Source organism: Salmo salar, chromosome ssa08 (genome assembly GCF_905237065.1).
Source record: "Salmo salar chromosome ssa08, Ssal_v3.1, whole genome shotgun sequence".
Lineage (NCBI taxonomy): Eukaryota > Metazoa > Chordata > Actinopteri > Salmoniformes > Salmonidae > Salmo > Salmo salar.
Genome location: NC_059449.1, coordinates 25298847 through 25318051, shown reverse-complemented (window position 1 = coordinate 25318051; position 19205 = coordinate 25298847).

Sequence of the window (19205 nt, the reverse complement as noted above, 5' to 3'; positions counted from 1 at the left end):
CCTCCCCTCATCACCCTGATAGCCAGGTGGAAGGAGAGAGAAACCTCCCTCATCACCCTGATAGCCAGGTGGAAGGAGAGAGAAACCTCCCCTCATCACCCTGATAGCCAGGTGGAAGGAGAGAGAAAGCCTCCCCTCATCACCCTGATAGCCAGGTGGAAGGAGAGAGAAACCTCCCCTCATCACCCTGATAGCCAGGTGGAAGGAGAGAGAAACCTCCCTCATCACCCTGATAGCCAGGTGGAAGGAGAGAGAAACCTCCCCTCATCACCCTGATAGCCAGGTGGAAGGAGAGAGAAACCTCCCTCATCACCCTGATAGCCAGGTGGAAGGAGAGAGAAACCTCCCCTCATCACCCTGATAGCCAGGTGGAAGGAGAGAGAAACCTCCCTCATCACCCTGATAGCCAGGTGGAAGGAGAGAGAAACCTCCCCTCATCACCCTGATAGCCAGGTGGAAGGAGAGAGAAACCTCCCTCATCACCCTGATAGCCAGGTGGAAGGAGAGAGAAACCTCCCTCACCCTGATAGCCAGGTGGAAGGAGAGAGAAACCTCCCCTCATCACCCTGATAGCCAGGTGGAAGGAGAGAGAAACCTCCCTCATCACCCTGATAGCCAGGTGGAAGGAGAGAGAAACCTCCCCTCATCACCCTGATAGCCAGGTGGAAGGAGAGAGAAACCTCCCCTCATCACCCTGATAGCCAGGTGGAAGGAGAGAGAAACCTCCCTCATCACCCTGATAGCCAGGTGGAAGGAGAGAGAAACCTCCCCTCATCACCCTGATAGCCAGGTGGAAGGAGAGAGAAACCTCCCTCATCACCCTGATAGCCAGGTGGAAGGAGAGAGAAACCTCCCCTCATCACCCTGATAGCCAGGTAAAAGGAGAGAGAAACCTCCCTCATCACCCTGATAGCCAGGTGGAAGGAGAGAGAAACCTCCCCTCATCACCCTGATAGCCCGGTGGAAGGAGAGAGAAACCTCCCTCATCACCCTGATAGCCAGGTGGAAGGAGAGAGAAACCTCCCCTCATCACCCTGATAGCCAGGTGGAAGGAGAGAGAAACCTCCCCTCATCACCCTGATAGCCAGGTGGAAGGAGAGAGAATCCTCCCTCATCACCCTGATAGCCAGGTGGAAGGAGAGAGAAACCTCCCTCATCACCCTGATAGCCAGGTGGAAGGAGAGAGAAACCTCCCTCACCCTGATAGCCCGGTGGAAGGAGAGAGAAACCTCCCCTCATCACCCTGATAGCCAGGTGGAAGGAGAGAGAAACCTCCCTCATCACCCTGATAGCCAGGTGGAAGGAGAGAGAAACCTCCCCTCATCACCCTCATCACACACACACACACACACACACACACACACACACACACACACACACACACACACACACACACACACACACACACACACACACTGAAATAAGTATCTCTACAGGCGGAAAAGAAAAGAGATGGAGAGAAGAAAATGAGAGGAGAGAGAGAGAGCTGAAGAGAGATAGAAAACACTTAAAAAGAGAGGAGAGAGAGAGAGAGAAAACACTTAAAAAGAGAGGAGAGAGAGAGAGAGAAAACACTTAAAGAGGTAGAGGGAGAGAGAGAGAAGTAAATGTCCGGAGGCATATAGTCGGGGACATCGCTGTGCTACTTTAGCTGTCAGGCCAGAGGATGTTAACACACACACACACACACACAAACACACACACACACACACACACACACACACACACACACACACACACACACACACACACACACACACACACGCACACACACACACTTTAGCTGTCAGCCCAGAGGATGTTAACACACACACACACACACACACTTTAGCTGTCAGCCCAGAGGATGTAGATGCACCACTGAACACAGGCTGCATCTCAACAATCTCTCCTTTCTCACTTGTTCACTTCCCTTCATGGATTGGAAAGGAAATGATTGGTACATGGAAAGTCCCTTTTAACCCATTCTGTGACCAGTCCAGTTTGTAAATTAGTGGGGAGTAGTGAACGAGGGTACACTTCAGGAGACAGGAGATATTATTGGGACACACTAAGTGGCATCCTATTTCCTATAATGCACTACTTTAGACTAGAGGAAGTAAGACAGGTACTGTCTACTGTCTCAGTGACCTGGACTCACCTTTCAGTAGTCAAACAGACAGACTAGAGGAAGTAAGACAGGTACTGTCTACTGTCTCAGTGACCTGGACTCACCTTTCAGTAGTCAAACAGACAGACTAGAGGAAGTAAGACAGGTACTGTCTACTGTCTCAGTGACCTGGACTCACCTTTCAGTAGTCAAACAGACAGACTAGAGGAAGTAAGACAGGTACTGTCCACTGTCTCAGTGACCTGGATCACATTGGTGGTTCAGCCCAACAATGTGGGATTTAGAGAGATCATATAATTCTTTAATTCCCTGGAATATGTTCACCTTAATTGACCCATGTCGCAACATGTTGTCCAGGACCCATAGAGCTCTACTGTTGACCAGGACCCATAGAGCTCTACTGTTGACCAGGACCCATAGAGCTCTACTGTTGACCAGGACCAATAGAGCTCTACTGTTGACCAGGACCCATAGAGCTCTACTGTTGACCAGGACCAATAGACCTCTACTGTTGACCAGGACCAATAGAGCTCTACTGTTGACCAGGACCCATAGAGCTCTACTGTTGACCAGGACCCATAGAGCTCTACTGTTGACCAGGACCCATAGAGCTCTACTGTTGACCAGGACCCATAGAGCTCTACTGTTGACCAGGACCAATAGAGCTCTACTGTTGACCAGGACCCATAGAGCTCTACTGTTGACCAGGACCAATAGACCTCTACTGTTGACCAGGACCAATAGAGCTCTACTGTTGACCAGGACCCATAGAGCTCTACTGTTGACCAGACCAATAGAGCTCTACTGTTGACCAGGACCCATAGACCTCTACTGTTGACCAGGACCCATAGAGCTCTACTGTTGACCAGGACCCATAGAGCTCTGCTGTTGACCAGGACCCATAGAGCTCTACTGTTGACCAGGACCAATAGAGCTCTACTGTTGACCAGGACCCATAGAGCTCTGCTGTTGACCAGGACCCATAGAGCTCTACTGTTGACCAGGACCCATAGAGCTCTACTGTTGACCAGGACCCATAGAGCTCTACTGTTGACCAGGACCCATAGAGCTCTACTGTTGACCAGGACCCATAGAGCTCTACTGTTGACCAGGACACATAGAGCTCTACTGTTGACCAGACCAATAGAGCTCTACTGTTGACCAGGACACATAGAGCTCTACTGTTGACCAGACCAATAGAGCTCTACTGTTGTCCAGGACCCATAGAGCTCTACTGTTGACCAGGACCCATAGAGCTCTACTGTTGACCAGGACCCATAGAGCTCTACTGTTGACCAGACCAATAGAGCTCTACTGTTGACCAGGACACATAGAGCTCTACTGTTGACCAGACCAATAGAGCTCTACTGTTGTCCAGGACCCATAGAGCTCTACTGTTGACCAGGACCCATAGAGCTCTACTGTTGACCAGGACCCATAGAGCTCTACTGTTGACCAGACCAATAGAGCTCTACTGTTGACCAGGACCCATAGAGCTCTACTGTTGACCAGGACCCATAGAGCTCTACTGTTGACCAGGACCCATAGAGCTCTACTGTTGACCTGGACACATAGAGCTCTACTGTTGACCAGGACTCATAGAGCTCTACTGTTGACCAGGACCCATAGAGCTCTGCTGTTGACCAGGACCCATAGAGCTCTACTGTTGACCAGGACTCATAGAGCTCTGCTGTTGACCAGGACCCATAGAGCTCTGCTGTTGACCAGGACCCATAGAGCTCTAAATATGTTAAGTCTGCCCACTAAGTCTGCCTAGTCATTACCTCAACAGTTGTCACTATATTAGATGTAGTGGTGTGTAACAGGGTTCATAGCCTAGTCATTACCTCAACAGTTGTCTCTATATTAGATGTAGTGGTGTGTAACAGGGACCATAGCCTAGTCATTACCTCAACAGTTGTCACTATATTAGATGTAGTGGTGTGTAACAGGGTTCATAGCCTAGTCATTACCTCAACAGTTGTCTCTATATTAGATGTAGTGGTGTGTAACAGGGACCATAGCCTAGTCATTACCTCAACAGTTGTCTCTATATTAGATGTAGTGGTGTGTAACAGGGTTCATAGCCTAGTCATTACCTCAACAGTTGTCTCTATATTAGATGTAGTGGTGTGTATGATGACAGAAGTCACCCTGAGGAAGAAATACAATATTAACACACACACACACATACTCACAGACACATAAAGCAGTGACTGGCTGGGTCCTGTTAGGCACAGCGCCGGGCCCAGGGCGATTCTGTCTTGACCCCTGAGCTCTCACTGCAACCAGAGAGGGCCGTCGCCACGCCGCAAAGCAAACGACTACTGAATCAAAACTTCTGCTGTCTGTCTGCGTGTGTGTGTGTGTGTGTGTGTGTGTGTGTGCGCGCGTGTGTGTGTGTGCGTGTGTGCGCGTGTGTGTGTGTGCGTGTGTGTCCCTGTGTCCGTGTTTCAAATTCACACTTCTACGACTTGGATTGTGGCTGAAAATCTCATTTACAATATGAAAATACAAAATGTCTCATGGACTAAGAGGTAGAAAGTCTACAGTAGTACTGTATTACTATGGTACTGATACAGACAGTAGTACTATATTACTATGGTACTGATACAGCCAGTAGTACTATATTACTATGGTACTGATACAGACAGTAGTACTGTATTACTATGGTACTGATACAGACAGTAGTACTGTATTACTATGGTACTGATACAGACAGTAGTACTGTATTACTATGGTACTGATACAGACAGTAGTATTGTATTACTATGGTACTGATACAGACAGTAGTATTGTATTACTATGGGACTGATACAGACAGTAGTACTGTATTACTATGGTACTGATACAGCCAGTAGTACTATATTACTATGGTACTGATACAGACAGTAGTACTGTATTACTATGGTACTGATACAGACAGTAGTACTGTATTACTATGGTACTGATACAGACAGTAGTACTGTATTACTATGGGACTGATACAGACAGTAGTACTATATTACTATGGGACTGATACAGACAGTAGTAATATATTACTATGGTACTGATACAGACAGTAGTACTGTATTACTATGGGACTGATACAGACAGTAGTACTATATTACTATGGGACTGATACAGACAGTAGTAATATATTACTATGGTACTGATACAGACAGTAGTACTGTATTACTATGGTACTGATACAGACAGTAGTACTATATTACTATGGTACTGATACAGACAGTAGTACTGTATTACTATGGTACTGATACAGACAGTAGTACTGTATTACTATGGTACTGATACAGACAGTAGTACTGTATTACTATGGGACTGATACAGACAGTAGTACTATATTACTATGGGACTGATACAGACAGTAGTAATATATTACTATGGTACTGATACAGACAGTAGTACTGTATTACTATGGTACTGATACAGACAGTAGTACTGTATTACTGATACAGACAGTAGTACTGTATTACTATGGTACTGATACAGACAGTAGTACTGTATTACTATGGTACTGATACAGACAGTAGTACTATATTACTAAGGTACTGATACAGACAGTAGTACTATATTACTATGGGACTGATACAGACAGTAGTACTGTATTACTATGGTACTGATACCGACAGTAGTACTATATTAATATGGTACTGATACAGACAGTAGTACTATGGTACTGATACAGACAGTAGTACTGTATTACTATGGTACTGATACAGACAGAAGTACTATATTACTATGGTACTGATACAGACAGTAGTACTATATTACTAAGGTACTGATACAGACAGTAGTACTATATTACTATGGTACTGATACAGACAGTAGTACTGTATTACTATGGTACTGATACCGACAGTAGTACTATATTACTATGGTACTGATACAGACAGTAGTACTATGGTACTGATACAGACAGTAGTACTGTATTACTATGGTACTGATACAGACAGAAGTACTATATTACTATGTGACTGATACAGACAGAAGTACTATATTACTAAGGTACTGATACAGACAGCCATACTATATTACTATGTGACTGATACAGCAGTAGTACTCTATTACTATGGTACTGATACAGACAATAGTACTGTATTACTATGGTACTGATACAGACAGTAGTACTCTATTACTATGTGACTGATACAGACAGAAGTACTATATTACTATGGTACTGATACAGACAGTAGTACTCTGGTACTGATACAGACAGTAGTACTGTATTACTATGGTACTGATACAGACAGTAGTACTATATTACTATGGTACTGATACAGACAGTAGTACTATATTACTATGGTACTGATACAGCCAGTAGTACTATATTACTATGGTACTGATACAGACAGTAGTACTATGGTACTGATACAGATAGTAGCACTATATTACTATGGGACTGATACAGACAGTAGTACTGTATTACTATGGGACTGATACAGATAGTAGTACTATATTACTATGGTACTGATACAGACAGTAGTACTGTATTACTGATACAGACAGTAGTACTGTATTACTATGGTACTGATACAGACAGTAGTACTATATTACCATGGGACTGATACAGACAGTAGTACTATATTACTATGGGACTGATACAGACAGAAGTACTATATTACTATGGTACTGATACAGACAGTAGTACTATATTACTAAGGTACTGATACAGACAGTAGTACTATATTACTATGGGACTGATACAGACAGTAGTACTATATTACTATGGGACTGATACAGACAGTAGTACTGTATTACTATGGGACTGATACAGACAGAAGTACTATATTACTATGGGACTGATACAGACAGTAGTACTGTATTACTATGGGACTGATACAGACAGTAGTACTATATTACTATGGGACTGATACAGACAGAAGTACTATATTACTATGGGACTGATACAGACAGTAGTACTGTATTACTATGGGACTGATACAGACAGTAGTACTATGGTACTGATACATACAGTAGTACTATATTACTATGGGACTGATACAGACAGAAGTACTATATTACTATGGGACTGATACAGACAGTAGTACTGTATTGTTATGGGACTGATACAGACAGTAGTACTATGGTACTGATACATACAGTAGTACTGTATTACTATGGGACTGATACAGACAGTAGTACTGTATTACTATGGGACTGATACAGACAGTCATACTGTATTACTATTGGACTGATACAGACAGTAGTATTATATTACTATGGTACTGATACAGACAGTAGTACTATATTACTATGGGACTGAGTTCTAGAATAACTTCTGACGCAGACTGGAAAGACACATTGTTGAGACTTTTTGCATTGTAACTTCTCACCACGCACGCGCACACACGCACGCACACACACACACACACACACACACACACACACACACACACACACACACACACACACACACACACAGTTTCTCATTAAATGAAACGCAGAGAGCCTGACTGACTTTGTCACCAGTAATATTAATCCCTCCAGCTACCCAACAGAGAGACAGAAACATTCATTTAAAATATATATTTTCTTCCTTCTCTGTCCCACAAGCTATACAGAGGAGAGAGAGAGAGAGAGAGAGAGAGTGAGAGAGAGAGAGAGAGAGAGAGAGACAGAGAGAGACAGAGAGAGAGAGAGAGAGACGCAGAGAGAGAGAGAGAGAGACGCAGAGAGAGAGAGAGAGAGACGAGAGAGAGAGAGAGAGAGACGCAGAGAGAGAGAGAGAGAGGCCAGAGATAGAGCGAGAGAGAGAGAGAGAGAGAGAGAGAGAGAAGAGAGATGCAGAGAGAGATAGAGACGAGAGAGAGAGAGAGAGAGAGAGAGAGAGATGCAGAGAGAGAGAGCGATAGAGAGAGAGAGAGACGCAGAGAGAGAGAGAGACTGAGAGAGAGAGAGACGCAGAGAGAGAGAGAGACTGAGAGAGAGAGAGACTGAGAGAGAGAGAGACTGAGAGAGAGAGACGCAGACAGACGGAGAGAGAGAGAGAGACGCAGACAGACGCAGAGAGAGAGAGAGAGAGAGAGAGAGAGAGACGCAGACAGACGCAGAGAGAGAGAGAGAGAGACGCAGACAGATGCAGAGAGAGAGAGAGAGAGAGACGCAGACAGACGCAGAGAGAGAGAGAGAGAGAGAGAGAGAGAGAGACGCAGACAGACAGACAGGCAGGCAGGCAGTGAAGGAAAGTGAGAAGGAGCGAGGGAACGCTTCAAAATACTGCACTATATAGGGCCTCTGGTCTTAAGTAGTGCACTATACAGGGAATAGGGTGACATTGTGGAGTCATGCTACTCTGTGCTATTGAAGAGTAGCTCTAATTATGAATGAATTAGTTTCAGGGTCAGCTGACGCTACCTGCTTTTGTCGCCGTGACCCCCAGCCCGACCCCAGTGCGACCCGGTCCACCATCGCGCCTCCCAGGAGACAAATCTCCAACTGCATCCCAAATGGAACCCTATTCCCTATATAGTGCCGTACTTTTGACCAAAACCCTATGAAACCTTGTGATCCCATCGCTTTGTGCCCTGGGAATAATGTAGTGCACTATGAATGGAATAGGGTTTAATTTGGGACGAGGCCTTAAAACAATACCAAGGATAGAGACATCACAGGACATTTTCAATAAGCTCCTGTGACGGCCATGGAGAGAGGATGGGGTGAGGAGAGGAACGGATGGGTGAGGAGGGAGGGAGGGGGACGGGTGGGTGAGGAAAGGAGGGGGACAGATGGGTGAGGGAGGGAGGGAGGGGGACAGATGGGTGAGGGAGGGAGGGGGACGGATGGGTGAGGGAGGGAGGGGGGGGGACAGATGGGTGAGGGAGGGAGGGGGACAGATGGGTGAGGGAGGGAGGGAGGGGGACGGATGGGTGAGGGAGGGAGGAGGGGGACAGATGGGTGAGGGAGGGAGGAGGGGGACAGATGGGTGAGGGAGGAGGGAGGGGACAGATGGGTGGAGGGAGGGAGGGGACAGATGGGTGAGGGAAGGAGGGAGGGAGGAGGGGACAGATGGGTGAGGGAGGGAGGGAGGGGGGACAGATGGGTGAGGGAGGGAGGGAGGGGGACAGATGGGTGAGGAGGGAGGGAGGAGGGGACAGATGGGTGAGGGAGGGAGGGGGACAGATGGGTGAGGGAGGGAGGGAGGGGGACAGATGGGTGAGGGAGGGAGGGGGGACAGATGGGTGAGGGGAGGGAGGGGGACAGATGGGTGAGGGAGGGAGGGAGGGGGACAGATGGGTGAGGGGAGGGAGGGAGGGAGGGAGGGGGGACAGATGGGTGAGGGAGGGAGGGATAGGGACAGATGGGTGAGGGAGGGAGGGGGACAGATGGGTGAGGGAGGGAGGGGACAGATGGGTGAGGGAGGGAGGGAGGGGGACAGATGGGTGAGGGAGGGAGGGGGAGGGGGACGGATGGGTGAGGGTGGGAGAGGAGTGGGACAGATGGGTGAGGGAGGGAGTGGGACAGATGGGTGAGGGAGGGAGGGGGGACAGATGGGTGAGGGAGGAGGGGGACAGATGGGTGAGGGAGGGAGGGGGACAGATGGGTGAGGGAGGGAGGGAGGGGGACAGATGGGTGAGGGAGGGAGGGGGACAGATGGGTGAGGGAGGGAGGGAGGGAGACAGATGGGTGAGAGAGGGAGGGGGACAGATGGGTGAGGGAGGGAGGGAGGGGGACAGATGGGTGAGGAGGGAGGGAGGGGGACAGATGGGTGAGGGAGGGAGGGGGACGGATGGGTGAGGGAGGGAGGGGGACAGATGGGTGAGGGAGGGAGGGGGACAGGATGGGAGGGAGGAGTGGGACAGATGGGTGAGGGAGGGAGGGGGACAGATGGGTGAGGGAGGGAGGGAGGGGGACAGATGGGTGAGGGAGGGAGGGGGAGGACAGATGGGTGAGGGAGGGGAGGGGGACAGATGGGTGAGGGAGGGAGGGAGGGGGACAGATGGGTGAGGGAGGGAGGGGGGACAGATGGGTGAGGGAGGGAGGGGGACAGATGGGTGAGGGAGGGAGGAGGGGACAGATGGGTGAGTTTGAATGTGTATGTGTGTTTTGGAAGGAAGTGACATTCATGAATGAGACTGGTCCTGGACTAACACACTGAGGGGGTGTTATCCAGACAGAATGAGACTGGTCCTGGACCAACACACTGAGGGGGTGTTATCCAGACAGAATGAGACTGGTCCTGGACCAACACACCGAGGGGGTGTTATCCAGACAGAATGAGACTGGTCCTGGACCAACACACTGAGGGGTGTTATCCAGACAGAATGAGACTGGTCCTGGACTAACACACTGAGGGGTGTTATCCAGACAGAATGAGACTGGTCCTGGACTAACACACCGAGGGGTGTTATCCAGACAGAATGAGACTGGTCCTGGACCAACACACCGAGGGGGTGTTATCCAGACAGAATGAGACTGGTCCTGGACTAACACACTGAGGGGTGTTATCCAGACAGAATGAGACTGGTCCTGGACCAACACACTGAGGGGTGTTATCCAGACAGAATGAGACTGGTCCTGGACCAACACACTGAGGGGGTGTTATCCAGACAGAATGAGACTGGTCCTGGACTAACACACCGAGGGGTGTTATCCAGACAGAATGAGACTGGTCCTGGACTAACACACCGAGGGGGTGTTATCCAGACAGAATGAGACTGGTCCTGGACTAACACACTGAGGGGTGTTATCCAGACAGAATGAGACTGGTCCTGGACTAACACACTGAGGGGTGTTATCCAGACAGAATGAGACTGGTCCTGGACCAACACACTGAGGGGTGTTATCCAGACAGAATGAGACTGGTCCTGGACCAACACACTGAGGGGTGTTATCCAGACAGAATGAGACTGGTCCTGGACTAACACACTGAGGGGTGTTATCCAGACAGAATGAGACTGGTCCTGGACTAACACACTGAGGGGTGTTATCCAGACAGAATGAGACTGGTCCTGGACCAACACACTGAGGGGTGTTATCCAGACAGAATGAGACTGGTCCTGGACCAACACACCGAGGGGGTGTTATCCAGACAGAATGAGACTGGTCCTGGACTAACACACTGAGGGGGTGTTATCCAGACAGAATGAGACTGGTCCTGGACTAACACACCGAGGGGGTGTTATCCAGACAGAATGAGACTGGTCCTGGACCAACACACCGAGGGGGTGTTATCCAGACAGAATGAGACTGGTCCTGGACAGAATGAGACTGGTCCTGGACTAACACACCGAGGGGGTGTTATCCAGACAGAATGAGACTGGTCCTGGACTAACACACTGAGGGGGTGTTATCCAGACAGAATGAGACTGGTCCTGGACTAACACACTGAGGGGTGTTATCCAGACAGAATGAGACTGGTCCTGGACCAACACACTGAGGGGGTGTTATCCAGACAGAATGAGACTGGTCCTGGACTAACACACCGAGGGGTGTTATCCAGACAGAATGAGACTGGTCCTGGACTAACACACCGAGGGGTGTTATCCAGACAGAATGAGACTGGTCCTGGACTAACACACTGAGGGGTGTTATCCAGACAGAATGAGACTGGTCCTGGACCAACACACCGAGGGGTGTTATCCAGACAGAATGAGACTGGTCCTGGACCAACACACCGAGGGGTGTTATCCAGACAGAATGAGACTGGTCCTGGACCAACACACTGAGGGGTGTTATCCAGACAGAATGAGACTGGTCCTGGACTAACACACTGAGGGGTGTTATCCAGACAGAATGAGACTGGTCCTGGACTAACACACTGAGGGGTGTTATCCAGACAGAATGAGACTGGTCCTGGACTAACACACTGAGGGGGTGTTATCCAGACAGAATGAGACTGGTCCTGGACTAACACACTGAGGGGTGTTATCCAGACAGAATGAGACTGGTCCTGGACTAACACACTGAGGGGGTGTTATCCAGACAGAATGAGACTGGTCCTGGACTAACACACTGAGGGGTGTTATCCAGACAGAATGAGACTGGTCCTGGACTAACACACTGAGGGGGTGTTATCCAGACAGAATGAGACTGGTCCTGGACTAACACACTGAGGGGTGTTATCCAGACAGAATGAGACTGGTCCTGGACTAACACACTGAGGGGGTGTTATCCAGACAGAATGAGACTGGTCCTGGACTAACACACTGAGGGGGTGTTATCCAGACAGAATGAGACTGGTCCTGGACTAACACACTGAGGGGGTGTTATCCAGACAGAATGAGACTGGTCCTGGACTAACACACCGAGGGGGTGTTATCCAGACAGAATGAGACTGGTCCTGGACTAACACACTGAGGGGTGTTATCCAGACAGAATGAGACTGGTCCTGGACTAACACACCGAGGGGGTGTTATCCAGACAGAATGAGACTGGTCCTGGACTAACACACCCATCACTCAGTCTCTCTCTTTCTGTCTCTCTCCATCTCTCTCTCTCAATCTCTCCCCATCTCTCTCTCTCAATCTCTCTCTCTCAATCCCATCCCTTTGTCTCTCTCTCTGTCTCTCTCCATCTCTCTCAATCTCTCTCTCTCTCATCCCATCCCTCTGTCTCTCTCTGTCTCTCTCCATCCCATCCCTCTGTGTCTCTCTGTCTCTCTCCATCCCATCCCTCAGTCTCTCTCTCTCTGTCTCTATCTGTCTCTCTCTCTCTGTTATCTATGATATACAATGTGTCTCCACTGACAAGCACACCTCATTCTACTTGTCCACTAATTATCAAGCCCTCGATGATTTGAATCAGGTTTGTTTTCCCAGGGCATCAATAAAAATGTGTAGGGGGGACTGGAGGACTAGAATAGAGCATCTCCATTAAACATGTGTACTGTTGGGGGACTGCTTTTTACATTAGCATTAATCTGTCTTCAGGAAACTGTCCCATAGTGTGTACACTTCCCCAGTACTGATCTGTCAAGCTTTTATCTCTCTACTCTACCCTTCAGGAATGCTCCATCTCGCCCTCTGTTTCTCCCTCTTTCATTGTCTCCATCTTTCTCTCTCTCCCTCTCTCTCCCTCTGTGCCTCCCTCTCTCCCTTTGTCTCCCTCTCTCCCTCTGTGTATCTCTCTCTCTCCGTCTGTGTCTCCCTCTCTCCCTCTGTCTCCATCTTTCTCCCTGTGTGTCTCTCTCTCCCTCTTTGTCTACCTCTCTCCCTCTGTGTATCTTTCTCTCCGTCTGTGTATCTTGCTCTCCATCTGTCTCCCTCTCTCTCTGCGGCCCTCTCTCTCTCTCTCTGTGTCCCTCTCTCTCTCTGTGTTCCTCTCTCTCTCTGTGTCTCTCTCTTTCTCCCTCTGTGTCTCCCTCTCTCTCGGTCTCTCTCCCTCTCTGTGAAACACACTGTGTTTTTGTCTGTACCGTATGAATCAATTTGTGTCCACTGGCGGAAAATAATTGCAAAGCAAACAAATGATCTCTGCCACATTGAGCAGGCCTCCCCTACCAGGGCCTACGAGAGAGAGAGAGAGAGAGAGAGAGAGAGAGAGAGAGAGAGAGAGAGAGAGAGAGAGAGAGAGAGAGAGAGAGAGAGAGAGAGAGAGAGAGAGAGAGAGAGAGAGAGAGAGAGAGAGAGAGAGAGAGAGAGAGAGAGAGAGAGAGAGAGAGAGAGAGAGAGAGAGAGAGAGAGAGAGAGAGAGAGAGAGAGAGAGAGAGAGAGAGAGAGAGAGAGAGAGAGAGAGAGAGAGAGAGATATCTTACAACACAGACCTGTAGCTCAGTTGGTAGAGCATGGTGTTTGCAACGCCAGGGTTGTGGTTTCGATTCCCACGGGGGGCCAGCAAAAATTTTTATAAAATTGTATGAAATGTATGCATTCACTACTGTAAGTCGCTCTGGATAAGAGCGTCTGCTAAATGACTAAAATGAAATGAAAATGAAACAAACATGAAAAAATACTGTAGTATAAGAAAACTGTAGTATTCACTGTAGTGTTTTCAGGGACTTTACAGGAGTATTCACTGTAGTGTTTTCAGGGACTTTACAGTAGTATTCACTGTAGTGTTTTCAGGGACTTTACAGTAGTATTCACTGTAGTGTTTTCAGGGACTTTACAGTAGTATTTACTGTAGTGTTTTCAGGGACTTTACAGTAGTATTCACTGTAGTGTTTTCAGGGACTTTACAGTAGTATTTACTGTAGTGTTTTTAGGGACTTTACAGTAGTATTTACTGTAGTGTTTTCAGGGACTTTACAGGAGTATTCACTGTAGTGTTTATGGGGAACTCAGGAGGGCAGAACAGGATTGATCCACCCATGTCCCTTTCTAAGACCTGACTCAGGGAGGACAAAACAGAATTGGGGACATGAAATAGAGTTTGTAAAGTCCTTGGTTTAATTAGAGCAAGATACACAACTTCAGGGGACAAATAGAATCCAAACCCTAATTTACCCTTGTTGAACCCCTAATTTACCCTTGTTGAACCCCTAATTCACCCTTGTTGAACCCCTAATTTACCCTTGTTGAACCCCTAATTTACCCTTGTTGAACCTCTAATTTACCCTTGTTGAACCCCTAATTTACCCTTGTTGAACCACTAATTCACTCTTGTTGAACCCCTAATTTACCCTTGTTGAACCCCAAAATCACCTTGTTGAACCCCTAATTAACCCTTGTTGAACCCCAAAATCACCCTTGTTGAACCCTAATTTACCCTTGTTGAACCCCTAATTCACTCTTGTTGAACCCCTAATTTACCCTTGTTGAACCCCAAAATCACCTTGTTGAACCCCTAATTAACCCTTGTTGAACCCCAAAATCACCCTTGTTGAACCCTAATTTACCCTTGTTGAACCCCTAATTTTTCGAGTCCAGCTTAACAAACCTAACTGCCAAACTGAAAAATGTGGATTTGAATTTGAGACAACAGCACTTAACTGGCACTTAACTGAAAATATCTCCTCAATTTAAGGTGAGATTTGTCCCTTGTATGATCTACATTGATATTGTTTTATGGCGCCAACCATCTTTTCATATTTGTGCAAATGTCTGTGTTGTTTAACACGTTCTCCCTTTAAAAAATGATTATAAAACAGAAAATGGAGCCAGTTCAGTGGATATGAATCACCGAAGAGGTAAGAATATGTTGAAGGTTATCTGCATTGGGCCCCGATGACAGAACTGATCACTGTCTGTGTCATCAGGTATACTGACCAGCAGACACACACCACTATGTACTATGTATTATATTGTATACTATGTACTGTACTATGTACTATATTGTATACTATGTTTTGTACTACGGACTATTGGTGTTGTTTTGTCTCACAATGTTATGCAAATCTTTAACTCTACATACATGTACATATTACCTCAATTACCTCGACACCAGTGCCCCTGCACATTGACTCTGTACCGATACCCCCTGTATAGCGCCTCCACATTGACTCTGTACCGGTACCCCCTGTATATAGCCTCCACATTGACTCTGTACCGGTACACCCTGTATATAGCCTCCACATTGACTCTGTACCGTTACCCCCTGTATAGAGCCTCCACATTGACTCTGTACCGGTACCCCCTGTATATAGCCTCCACATTGACTCTGTACCGGTAACCCCCTGTATATAGCCTCCACATTGACTCTGTACTGTAACACCCTGTATATAGCCTCCACATTGACTCTGTACCGGTACCCCCTGTATATAGCCTCCACATTGAGTCTGTACTGTAACACCCTGTATATAGCCTCCACATTGACTCTGTACCGGTACCCCCCTGTATATAGCCTCCACATTGACTCTGTACCGGTAACCTCCTGTATATAGCCTCCACATTGACTCTGTACCGATACCCCCTGTATATAGCCTCCACATTGACTCTGTACCGTTACCCCCTGTATATAGCCTCCACATTGACTCTGTACCGATACCCCCTGTATATAGCCTCCACATTGACTCTGTACCGTTACCCCCTGTATAGAGAATCCACATTGACTCTGTACCGGTACCCACTGTATATAGCCTCCACATTGACTCTGTACCGGTACCCCCTGTATATAGCCTCCACATTGACTCTGTACTGGTACCCCCTGTATATAGCCTCCACATTGACTCTGTACCGATACCCCCTGTATAGAGCCTCCACATTGACTCTGTACCGGTACCCACTGTATATAGCCTCCACATTGACTCTGTACCGGTACCCCCTGTATATAGCCTCCACATTGACTCTGTACTGGTACCCCCTGTATATAGCCTCCACATTGACTCTGTACCGTAACACCCTGTATATAGCCTCCACATTGACTCTGTACCAGTACCCCCCTGTATATAGCCTCCACATTGACTCTGTACTGGTACCCCCTGTATAAAGCCTCCACATTGACTCTGTACCGTAACACCCTGTATATAGCCTCCACATTGACTCTGTACCCCCTGTATATAGCCTCCACATTGACTCTGTACCGGCACCCCCTGCATACAGCCTCCACATTGACTCTGTACCGGTACCCACTGTATATAGCCTCCACATTGACTCTGTACTGTAACACCCTGTATATAGCCTCCACATTGACTCTGTACCGATACCCCCTGTGTATAGCCTCCACATTGACTCTGTACCGGTACCCACTGTATATAGCCTCCACATTGACTCTGTAGTGTAACACCCTGTATATAGCCTCCACATTGACTGTACCGGTACTTCCTGTATATAGCCTCCACATTGACTCTGTACACCCTGTATATAGCCTCCACATTGACTCTGTACCGTAACACCCTGTATATAGCCTCCACATTGACTCTGTACCCCCTGTATATAGCCTCCACATTGACTCTGTACCCCCTGTATATAGCCTCCACATTGACTCTGTACTGGTACCCCCTGTATATAGCCTCCACATTGATTCTGTACCGTAACACCCTGTATATAGCCTCCACATTGACTCTGTACCAGTACCCCCTGTATATAGCCTCCACATTGACTCTGTACCGGTACCCCTGTATATAGCCTCCACATTGACTCTGTACCGGTACCCCCTGTATATAGCCTCCACATTGACTCTGTACTGTAACACCCTGTATATAGCCTCCACATTGACTCTGTACCGGTACCCCCTGTATATAGCCTCCACATTGAGTCTGTACTGTAACACCCTGTATATAGCCTCCACATTGACTCTGTACCGGTACCCCCCTGTATATAGCCTCCACATTGACTCTGTACCGGTAACCTCCTGTATATAGCCTCCACATTGACTCTGTACCGGTACCCCCTGTATATAGCCTCCACATTGACTCTGTACTGTAACACCCTGTATATAGCCTCCACATTGAGTCTGTACTGTAACACCCTGTATATAGCCTCCACATTGACTCTGTACCGGTAACCTCCTGTATATAGCCTCCACATTGACTCTGTACCGGTACCCCCTGTATATAGCCTCCACATTGAGTCTGTACTGTAACACCCTGTATATAGCCTCCACATTGACTCTGTACCGGTACCCCCTGTATATAGCCTCCACATTGACTCTGTACCGGTACCCACTGTATATAGCCTCCACATTGACTCTGTACCGGTACCCCCTGTATATAGCCTCCACATTGCTGCTGTTTAATTATTTGTTACTTTTCTTAGCTTCTTAAAACATTGTTGGTTAAGGGCTTGTAAGTAAGCATTTCACTGTAAGGTTCTACACCTGTTGTATTCAGCATTTCACTGTAAGGTTCTACACCTGTTGTATTCAGCATTTCACTGTAAGGTTCTACACCTGTTGTATTCAGCATTTCACTGTAAGGTTCTACACCTGTTGTATTCAGCATTTCACTGTAAGGTTCTACACCTGTTGTATTCAGCATTTCACTGTAAGGTTCTACACCTGTTGTATTCAGCATTTCACTGTAAGGTTCTACACCTGTTGTATTCAGCATTTCACTGTGAGGTCTACTACACCTGTTGTATTCAGCATTTCACTGTAAGGTTATACACCTGTTGTATTCAGCATTTCACTGTAAGGTCTACTACACCTGTTGTATTCAGCATTTCACTGTAAGGTCTACTACACCTGTTGTATTAAGCATTTCACTGTGAGGTCTACTACACCTGTTGTATTCAGCATTTCACTGTGAGGTCTACTACACCTGTTGTATTCAGCATTTCACTGTAAGGTCTACTACACCTGTTGTATTCAGCATTTCACTGTAAGGTCTACTACACCTGTTGTATTCAGCATTTCACTGTAAGGTTCTACACCTGTTGTATTCAGCATTTCACTGTAAGGTTCTACACCTGTTGTATTCAGCATTTCACTGTAAGGTCTACTACACCTGTTGTATTCAGCATTTCACTGTAAGGTCTACTACACCTGTTGTATTCAGCATTTCACTGTAAGGTTCTACACCTGTTGTATTCAGCATTTCACTGTAAGGTCTACTACACCTGTTGTATTCAGCATTTCACTGTAAGGTCTACTACACCTGTTGTATTCAGCATTTCACTGTAAGGTTCTACACCTGTTGTATTCAGCATTTCACTGTAAGGTCTACTACACCTGTTGTATTCAGCATTTCACTGTAAGGTTCTACACCTGTTGTATTCAGCATTTCACTGTAAGGTTATACACCTGTTGTATTCATCATTTCACTGTAAGTTATACACCTGTTGTATTCAGCATTTCACTGTAAGTTATACACCTGTTGTATTCAGCATTTCACTGTAAGGTTCTACACCTGTTGTATTCAGCATTTCACTGTAAGGTTCTACACCTGTTGTATTCAGCATTTCACTGTAAGGTTCTACACCTGTTGTATTCAGCATTTCACTGTAAGGTTATACACCTGTAGTATTCAGCATTTCACTGTCAGGTCTACTACACCTGTTGTATTCAGCATTTCACTGTAAGGTTCGACACCTGTTGTATTCAGCATTTCACTGTAAGGTTCTACACCTGTTGTATTCAGCATTTCACTGTAAGGTTCTACACCTGTTGTATTCAGCATTTCACTGTAAGGTTCTACACCTGTTGTATTCAGCATTTCACTGTAAGGTTCTACACCTGTTGTATTCAGCATTTCACTGTAAGGTCTACTACACCTGTTGTATTCAGCATTTCACTGTAAGGTTCTACACCTGTTGTATTCAGCATTTCACTGTGAGGT